Source organism: Heterodontus francisci, unplaced genomic scaffold (assembly GCF_036365525.1).
Source record: "Heterodontus francisci isolate sHetFra1 unplaced genomic scaffold, sHetFra1.hap1 HAP1_SCAFFOLD_184, whole genome shotgun sequence".
Lineage (NCBI taxonomy): Eukaryota > Metazoa > Chordata > Chondrichthyes > Heterodontiformes > Heterodontidae > Heterodontus > Heterodontus francisci.
The window spans coordinates 1,212,215-1,222,674 of record NW_027141723.1 but is presented as its reverse complement, the minus strand read 5'-3'; the positions used below and the strand labels follow the sequence as shown (position 1 = coordinate 1,222,674).

Here is a 10,460-nt window from a genome sequence, read left to right as displayed (position 1 = left end):
AAACCCATTAGAGAGATAGAGGGAGACTGTCAGAGAACTTCCTGCATCCAGTCCTGACCCTGTCACACTCAGCAGCTTCTCACCCAGACCCCACTCTCATCAAAACTGAACATTGTTACCGAGACCCTTCAAATACTGTTTATAAAAGGTAGAAAAATTCAAACTTCATCACAGCTAGATTGAATAGAACAAAGTTTAACATCTTCTCGTCGTCACTAGGTAATCACATGAAACAGTCCTTAAATCAGTAGCATAAATTATCAGCTGGAAGAATGTTTGTCATTGGGTTGAATCATTTCTGTGTGATGAATGTTCCAGCATCATAAACCAGGGGAACGTGTTGACTGAGCTGTGTCTTCATCTCTTCTGGACAGTTCACCCTTCATTCTGCTCTGATTCACTTTCCCAAAGCGGATCGACAGATTCTCAAATCTGGAGACTGGGTTTTCCTATTTTGTTCCTTTTGATTTTTCTTGCTCCTGAATGATAATATATTCCAACCTCGGATCAAACTTGCCCTGTCTCCCAGTCTCGGTTAAAAGCGACAAATAACGGCAACAACATTCTGAAACAAACAACACGGTCACATTCTGCTTCAGTGAGATTAATGCTGAGGCAGTTTCCGTGTCGAATGCGATTGTGAACAAATTTCTCTCAAGGAAATTGTGAGTGATCAAGTATTTGCACTGAATTTCTGTGCAAGAAGGGACAGTTTCAAACAGCCATTCCCAAATCACTTCCTTCACAAAGAAAAAGACTGTGCTGTCTTAACGTGTGACTCAACTTCACAAACAAATTTGAACTCGAAGTTCAGGAGAAGACAGAGATGTGAATGATTGACAGTGTAATCTTTAAATCATAATTTTCCGTTTCTTCGTTGAAGTGAGGCTCAACCCTAAGCCACTAGAGATCGCGGAAAGCTACAAACTTGGATCCAGAAATCAGAAAAGTAGTGAAACAGTTGGTGAGTACATTGTGACACTGAAGAATTTATCACCACCTTGCAACATTGGCACATTCTTAGACCGTACATTATGAGACAGATTTGTGCTTATATTGGTGGATGAGGAACGATACTAAACACACAAAATCCCAATTTGAGCTAGTGTGTAAGATTGCTCTTTCCAAGGAGATAGCATCAAAGAATGCTCGTGAATTTCGTCCTATGCCAGTGACAGTAACACACTTCAGAGGAACTTAAACACACTGGTAAAATGGGCTTTCACACAACAGATAAAATTTTACACAGAGAATTGTGAAGTGATGCAGTTTGGGAGGAAGAATGAGACAATGTACACCAATCTTTTTTGATCAAGGTTTGAAAAGTTTGCTAAGAGCAAATAGGACACTTGGCTTTATTAATAGAGGCATAGAGTAAAAGCAAATAAGTTATGCTAAACCTTTATGAAACACTGGGGCTGAATGGCCTACTCCTGTACCTCCACAGAAAGCTTCCACTCCAGGCTCAGACACCCTCTTCAGGATCACTCTCCATACATCCCGCCACTCCACGCACGGATATCTCCCTCAGGATCAGATCACAGCTCCACAGTCCTGCCACATCCAGTCGTGAATGGTGGTGGATAATTAATTAACTAACAAGATGAGGAGGCTCCAAAAACATTCACATCCTCAATGATGGTGGTGCTGAGCAAGTCAGTGCAAAAGGCAAAACTGAAGCATTTGCAACCATCTTCAGTCAGAAGTATTAAGTGGATTTGATCTGTGCTAATTTCAGCTCCTCATGCTCGCTGGTGCCTTGGTTCTCTGGTGCTAATTTCAGAGTAAATCATGCAGCTTGACAATTGGAGCCAATGAAAAAGACACAGGAGAGGTTGAAAGTGCCAAAACCTGGTATTGAACCAAGAACTGTTTAACTGTTAGTACAGCACGAACTCAACAAAGCTATTTCAACAACACACGAAAGCCACCATTCTGTCACTGCTTTGGAAGACAATATATACATTAAAGTGTTTGTAAAAAGTTACAGAACACAACATGTGAGTAATATTCCCCATTGTTTTCTCAATACTGAGGGATTGTGAAGTGGGACACAGCCAGAAGTCCCACTGTGCCACACTGACCCTGAGCTGTGAGTGAAATGAGATAAAGTTCAATCTTTAGCAGAGAGATTCTGGAGAGAGGTAAGAGTCCTGAATCAAGGAAAGACTTTCTGACACAATAAAAGCAAAATACTGCAGATGCTGGAAATCTGAAATAAAAACAAAAAGTGCTGGAAATACTCAATAGCTCTGGCAGCACCTGTGGAGAGAGAAACAGAGTTAACGTTTCTGGTCTGTGACCTTTCATCAGAACTGACACAGGTTAGAAAAGAATTAGGTTTTAAACAAGTGAAGGGGAGGGGCATGTGGGAGAGAACAAAGGGGAAGGTGTTTGATAGGGCAGAGGGCAGGAGAGATTAAATAACAAAGCTGTCCTGGGACAAAGTGTGTTAATGCTTGTGGTTGCCTGACACCAGTCATGCTCTGATGTTATTGAACACAATGTTCAATCCACAAGGCTGTAGAGTGCCGAATCAAAAGGTCGGGTGCTGCACCTCGAGCTTGGGTCGATTTTCACTGGAACACTGGAGCAGGCCAAAGACAGAAATATTGACATGAAAGCAGGGGGGAGTGTTGAAATGGCAAGCAACCAGAAGCTCAGGATCATGCTTTCGGCCTGAGCAGAGGTGTTCCACCTAACCTGCTTTTGGTCTCCCCAGTTCAGAGGAGCCCGCATTGTGAGTAGTGAATACAGTATACATTATTGAAAGAAGTACAAGTAAATCGCTGCTTCACCCAAAAGGAGTGTTTGGGGCTTTAGATAATGAGCAGAGAGGAGGGAAAAGGGCAGGTATTATATCTCCTGCGATTGCATGGGAAGGTGCCTTGGGAAGGGGAAGAGGTGTTGGGGTAATGGATGAGTGGTCCAGGGTGTTGTGGAAGGAACAATCCCTTCGGAATGCTGACAAGGGAGGGGAAGTTGCGTTTGGTGGTGGCATCACGCTGGAGGTGGTGGAAATGGTGGATGATGATCCTTTGGATGTGTTTCTGTTCAGAGATACAGCACTGAAACAGGCCCTTCGGCCCACATGGTCTGTGCCGACGATCAACCACCCATTTATACTAATTCTATACTCCTACCACATCCCCATCTGTCTCTATATTTCCCTACGACCTACCTATACTAGGGGCAATTTATAATGGCCAATTTACCTACCAACCTGCAAGTCTTTCGGGTTGTGAGAGGAAACTGGAGCACCCGGAAGAAACCCACACAGACATAGGGAGAACTTGCAAACTTCACACAGACAGTACCCAGAATTGAACCCGGGTTGCTGGAACTGTGAGGCTGCAATGCTAACCACTGCGCCACTGTGCTGCTGTGGAGGCAGGTGGGGTGGAAAGTGAGGACAAGGGGATCCCTGTTGCAGTTCTGGGAGGGAGGGGAAGGGGGAGGGCAGAGGTTGAAGGTCCATTCAACTACACTGGGAGGGGGGGGAGTTGAAATCTGGTGATGTTGTTGAATTTAATTTCAAGCCCCCCTTGAACTCTCTGCCGATGAAGTCTGAAAAAGGGAAGAACAACCACACAACATGGGTCTCAAATCCAAGACCCTGAGATTAAAAGTCTCATGCTCTACCAACTGAGCTAACAAGGCTTGATACAGTACTTCTACTCTGTCTGTTATTGGACGGATGCAGCTGTTGGCTCCACCCCAAGGGCGGGAGTTTGTTCCACCAACCATGAAGCAGCTTCCTATCAATTCCCAAAATTATCAGTAAATCCACTGACAGAAGCCCCAAAGTGTGATATATTCCTCTCACTCATCGATAATAAAACTTATAAATCTTTTTACCTTGCAAATGCTGCCATCTATTTTGTCAGTATTTATTTCTCTCTCCTTTTTGTTTAGTACATGCATTCCTTTGGAATTTTTTTCCAATTATATCTGAGGGAAGAAATGAACAGATCTGGCAACTCAAAACTGGGCATCCATGAGGCACTGTGGGCCATCTGCAGCAGCAGAATTGTATTTAAACACAATATGTTACCTCATAGCCTGACATATCCCTCACTCTACCATTACCATCAAGCCAAGGGAGCAATAGTGGTTCAATGAAGTGTGCAGGAGGGCATGTCAGGAGCAGCACCAAGCAGACCTAAAAATGAGTGAAGCTACAACACAGGATTACTTGCATGTCAAACAGTGGAAGCAGCATGCAATAGACAGAGCTGAGTGATCTCACAACCAACAGATCAGATCAAAGCTCTGCAGTCCTGCCACATCCAGTCCTGAATGGTGGTGGATAATTAAACAATCAACAGGAGGTTCCACCAAAATCCCCATCCTTAATGATAGGGGAGACCAGCATATCAGTGCAAAATACAAGGTTGAATAATTTGCAACCATCTTCAGCCAGAAGTATCAATTAAATGATGCATCTCGACCTCCTCCTGATGTCCCCAGCATCGCAGATGCCAATCTTCAGCAAATCCACTTCACTCCACATGGTATCAAGAAATGGCTGAAGGCACTGGATACTGACAACATCCCGGCTGCAGTGCTGATGACTGATGCTCCAGAACTAGCCGCGCCACTATCCACGCTGTTCCAGTACAGCTCCAACACTGGCATCTACCCAGCAACATGGAAAATTGCCCAGGTATGTCCTGCAAACAAAAAGCAGGACAAATCCAACCCTGCCAATTACTGCCCAATCAGCCTCCTCTTGATCATCAGTAAAGTGATGGAAGGTGTCATTGACAGTGCTATCAAGCAGCACTTACACAGCAATAACCTGCTCATCAATGCTCATTTTGGGTTCTGCCAGAGCCACTTGGTTCCTGACCTCGTTGCAGCCTTGACCCAAATTTGGACAAAAGAGCTGAACTCAAGAGGTGAGGTGAGGAGACAGTGACTGCTCTTGCCAAGGGCATCAAGGAGCCCTTGCAAAATTGAAGTCAATGGCCACCAGGGAGAAAACTCTCCACTAGAATTCTTTGAGGAAGTGACAAAGTTGATTGATGAGGGAAGGGCTGTAGATGTCATATACATGGCCTTCAGTAAGGCGTTTGATAAGGTTCCCCATGGTAGGCTGATGGAGAAAGTGAAGTCGCATTGGGTCCAGGGTGTACTAGCTAGATGGATAAAGAACTGGCTGGGCAACAGGAGACAGAGAGTAGCAGTGGAAGGGAGTTTCTCAAAATGGAAACGTGTTCCACAGGGATCCGTGCTGGGACCACTGTTGTTTGTGATGTACATAAATGATTTGGAGGAAAGTATAGGTGGTCTGATTAGCAAGTTTGCAGACGACACTAAGATTGGTGGAGTAGCAGATAGTGAAGGGGACTGTCAGATAATACAGCAGAATATAAATAGATTGGAGAGTTGGGCAGAGAAATGGCAGATGGAGTTCAATCAGGGTAAATGCGAGGTGAGGCATTTTGGAAGATCCAATTCAAGAGTGAACTATACAGTAAATGGAAAAGTCCTGGGGAAAATTGATGTACAGAGAGATTTGGGTGTTCAGGTCCATTGTTCCCTGAAGGTGGCAACGCAGGTCAATAGAGTGGTCAAGAAGGCATACGGCATGCTTTCCTTCATCGGACGGGGTATTGAGTACAAGATTTGGCAGGTCATGTTACAGTTGTATGGGACTTTGGTTCGGCCACATTTGGAATACTGCATACAGTCCTGGTCGCCACATTACCAAAAGGATGTGGATGCTTTGGAGAGGGTGCAGAGGAGGTTCGCCAGGATGTTGCCTGGTATGGAGGGTGCTAGCTATGAAGAGAGGTTGAGTAGATTAGGATTATTTTCATTAGAAAGCCGACGGTTGAGGGGGGACCTGATTGAGGTGTACAAAATCATGAGAGGTATAGACAGTGTGGATAGCAAGAAGCTTTTTCCCAGAGTGGGGGATTCAAATACTAGGGGTCACGAGTTCAAAGTGAGAGGGGAAAAGTTTAGGGGGGATATGCGTGGAAAGTTCTTTACGCAGAGGGTGGTGGGTGCCTGGAACGCGTTGCCAGCGGAGGTGGTAGACGCGGGCACGATAGCGTCTTTTAAGATGTATCTAGACAGAGACAGGAATGGGCAGGATGCAAAGAGATACAGACCCTTCGAAAAGAGGCGACATGTTTCGGTAGAGGATCTGGATCGGCGCAGGCTTGGAGGGCCGAAGGGCCTGTTCCTGTGCTGTAATTTTCCTTGTTCTTTGTTCTTTATTTGGAGTCATACCTAGCGCAAAGGAATATGGTGATAGTTGTGGGTGGCCAATCATCTCAGTCCCAGAACAGCACTCAGGAGTTCCTCAGGGTAGTGTCCTAGGCCCCAACCATCTTCCGTTGCTTCATCAATGACCTTCCCTCTATCATAAGGTCAGAAGTGGGGATGTTCGCTGATGATTGCAAAATGTTCAGTAGCATTAGCAACTCCTCAGCTACTGAAGCAGTCCGTGTCCACATGTAGAGAGACCTGGACAACATTGGGCTTGGGCTGATAAGTGACAAGGAACATTCAACCCACAAAAGTGCCAGGCAATGAACATCTCCAACAAGAGAGAATCTAACCATCTCCTCTTGACATTCAATGGCATTACCATTGCTGAATCCCTCACTATCAACATTCTGGGGGTTACCGTTGAGCAGGAACTGAATTGGATCAGCCACATAAATACCGTAGCTACAAGAGCAGGTCAGAGGCTGGGAATTCTTCTGTGAATCACTCACCTCCTGTCCACCATCTACAAGCACAAGTCAGGAGCGTGATGGAATACTCCCCATTTGCCTGGATGAGTGCAGCTCCAACAACACTCAAGAAGCTCAACATCATCCAGGACAAAGCAGCTCGCTTGATCAGCACCCCATCCACCACCTTAAATATTCACTCCCTCCACCACCAGTGAACAGTGGTAGCAGTGCGTACCATCTACAAGATGCACTGCAATAACTCACCAAGCCTCCTTCGACAGCACCTGACAAACCCATGACCTCGACCACCTAGAAGGACATTGGATGCATAGGAACACCACCATCTGCCAGTTCCCGTCCAAGCTACACATCATCCTGACTGGGAACTATATCACCGTTCCTTCACTGTCACTGGATCAAAATCCCGGAACTCCCTTCCGAACAGCACTGTGGATTTACCAACACCACATGGACTGCAACAGCTCAAAAAGGCGGCTCACCACCACCTTCTCAAGGGAAGTTAGGAATGGGCAATAAATGCTGCCGTTGCCAGCGATGCCCACATTCCGTGAAAGAATAAAAAAGAGATTTGCCACAATGGTAGCAGGGTGAGGGACTTCAGTGATGTGGAGAGATTGGAGAAGCTGGGGTTGTTCTCCTTGCAGCAGAGAAAGTTCCGAAAAGATTTGACACATTTGTTCAAAATCATGGAGGTTTTCAATAGTTTAAATAAGGAGAAACTGTTTCCAGTGGTAAAAGGGTCTGTAAGCAGAGGACACAGATATCAGGTGATTGGCAGAAGAACCAGAGGTGACATGAAGAACCATTTTTTACACAGTAATGTGTTGTGATAAAGAAAGAAAAGACTTGCATTTATATAGCACCTTTCAAGACCACTGGACATATCAAAGCACTTTGTAGACAATGAAATACTTTTGAAGTGTAATCACTGATGTAATGTCAGAAATGCAGCAGCTAATACCCACAAACAGCAATGTGATAATGACCAACTGATCTGATTGAGGGGCAAATATTGATCACAACACCAGGGAGAATTGCTCTTCACTTGTTTGAAATTGCAGCATGAGATCTTTTACATTCACCCAAACATGCAGACCAGGTCTTGGTTTCACATCACACCTGAAAGGCAGCACCTTCAACACCCTCAGTGCTGTACTGGAGTGTCAGCTGTGAACTCTGAACCCAGAAGCTTGTGATTTCGAGGTGAATGTGACCAACTGAGCCACAGCTTTTACCTGAGTCTCAATCCTTCTACCAACAGTTTCTCTCTATCGGGTCTGTCACGACCCCTCATGATTGTGAACACCTCTATCAAATCTCCTCTCGAAGGAGAACAACCCCAGCTTCTCCAATCTATCCACAGAACTGAAATCCTAACCACACGTTGCAGAAAGGAACTTTTCCTCAAGTTCTTTCCAGTTTTGTGAGTCACATTAAATCTGTAACCTTCGGTTATTGACCGTTCAGCAGTTAGAAACAGTTCCTCAGTATTTACTCTACCTCAAACCTTCAAGGAAGCTCTGCAAAGTAACTGAAAATCAAGTTGTCAGAAGTGGGATTTAAACACATGCCTCCAGTGAAAGCTGCAATCTGAACAGAGAAGCTGAAACCGCTCAGTCACCTCAACTGTTCAGACATATTGCGAGAGTGGTTAGCAAAGCATGTGGGATCTTGGGCTTTATAAATAGAGACATTGAGTACAAAAGCAGGGTTGTTATGCTGAACTCTGGTTAGCCCCCAATTGGAGTGTTGCATCCAGATCTGCTCACCAATCTTTAGAAAGGATGTGCGGATTCTTGAGAGGATGCAGAGGAGATTTACCAGAATAGTTCCAGGGATGGAGGGTTTTAGTTTCAAGGTTAGGTTAGAAAAACAGGGTTTTTTCTGCCTGTATCAAAGGAGATTGAGGGGAGAATTGATGGAGGTGTCGAAGGCTATGACAGTTTTAGATAAGTTGGCAAGGAAAAATTGTTCCCATTAACTATTGGTACAAGGACTAGGGGATTCAGATTGAAGGTTTTGGACAAGAGATGCAGGGGGAATGTGCGGAAGAACTTTTTTACACAGTGATTGGTAATGATCTGCAACTCGCTGCCCCCGAGGGCGGAGGAAGTTGTGACAATCGTTGGTTACAAAAGGAATTTCGATGGGCATTTGAAGGAAATAAATTTACAGGGCTAGGGGGATCGAGCAGACGAGTGGGACTGACTGGATCGCTCCATGGAGAGCTGGCCTGTACTCGATGGGGCGAATGACCTCCTTCTATACCACAAATGACCCAATGACTCGATGAGTCTATGTCACTCTCAGAATCAAGACAACAGAGTGACAGATTTAACACAACATTATAACATATGTTTGGTTTGACAAATTCAATAATAACTCGTGTCCACTCCTAGTATTCCTAAATCCCACACATTCACTATAATGTGAACAATTATTTCCTGTTGTGTCTCTCTCACATTTGTAAACTTCACGATATTAGAGTGAGGTGACATCTACTGGCGGGAAGCAAGAACTGCAATCAAGCAGCAGAAAGTCCACAGTCTGTCAGGGTGAAAGAAACATTGCAATATGAGGAAATAGTGAAGGGGTTTGATCGGGTTGATGGAAACATGATTCCACTTGTGGTATCGTATGAAGCAAGGGCCGGAAATATAAAATTGTCGTTAATAAAAGAAATGAGGAATTCATGAAAAATGCATTTGCTTAGAGAATGGTTATAGAGATATACAGCACTGATATAGGCCCTTTGGCCCACTGAGTCTGCACTGACCATCAACCACCCATTTATACTAATCCTATGTTAACCCAGAATTCCCTACCACATCCCCACATTTCTCCTATCACCTACCCTAGGGCCAATTTACAACAGTCAATTTATCTATCAACCCACAAGTCTTTCGTTGTGGGAGGAAACCAGAGTACCTTGTGGAAGCCCACATAAACAACTTGCAAACTCCACACAGGCAGTATACAGAACTGAATCGGGGTCATTGAAGTTGTGAAGCTACAGTGCTCACCACTGCACCACCCTTAGAATGTGGATAGAGTAAAAAGTGAGATTGGATGGACAGAAGCAGTCTGAAAAGATGGCTCAAACAAAAGGTGAAAACCCTGAAATGTTAACTCTGTTTCTCTCTCCACAGATGCTGTCAGAGGTGCTGAGTATTTCCAGCACTTTCTGTTTTGATTTCAGCTTTGTAGGATATTGTTTTGATCTGAAAAAAATGCATGATCGGCTGTGGGTGCCAGTGAAATTCCACAGGAGCGAATCAAAACTATGCCAACGGTGGCTCGTTGGTCTAGGGGTATGATTCTCGCTTTGGGTATATAAGTGATTAATATGTGAGAGGTCCTGGGTTCAAATCCCAGACGAGCCCTTCTCTGTTGCCATTTTTAGTTTAAGGTCATCGATTGCTTTCAGCCTTCCAGAAAGCGGAATCGATTTCCAAACTGAGCCTGCTTGAGGACAGGGGAACTGGATTCAAAGAGCTTGTCGACAAAATTGAAATGAACAAAATATACGGATTGTCAAGTGGGAATATAAGGTTGCAACAGTAACTAAAGGCCTGCTCGGGTCAGCAAATGAAACCCGACCCAAGCCTGACAGCACCGCATCCGAACTGGTCCGAGTCCTTTCATTTTTTTCCCGTGCCCGAACTGACCACCAGAATGTTCAGTTAAACTTGCTTCCGTTTTTCACTTTTTAAGCTTGTGCAGGTAAGGCAACAAAAACTGTAA

The 10,460-nt window shown here is 44.7% G+C and overlaps 1 non-coding gene across 1 annotated transcript; it reads left to right on the top strand.

The window, feature by feature from the left end:
* The first annotated feature begins 10,010 nt into the window (after positions 1–10,010).
* On the top strand, positions 10,011–10,099 carry trnap-ugg (transfer RNA proline (anticodon UGG)). The gene is given in 2 exon segments: positions 10,011–10,046; positions 10,064–10,099. It is a non-coding gene; the product is annotated as a tRNA-Pro (tRNA).
* Positions 10,100–10,460: the final 361 nt, after the last annotated feature.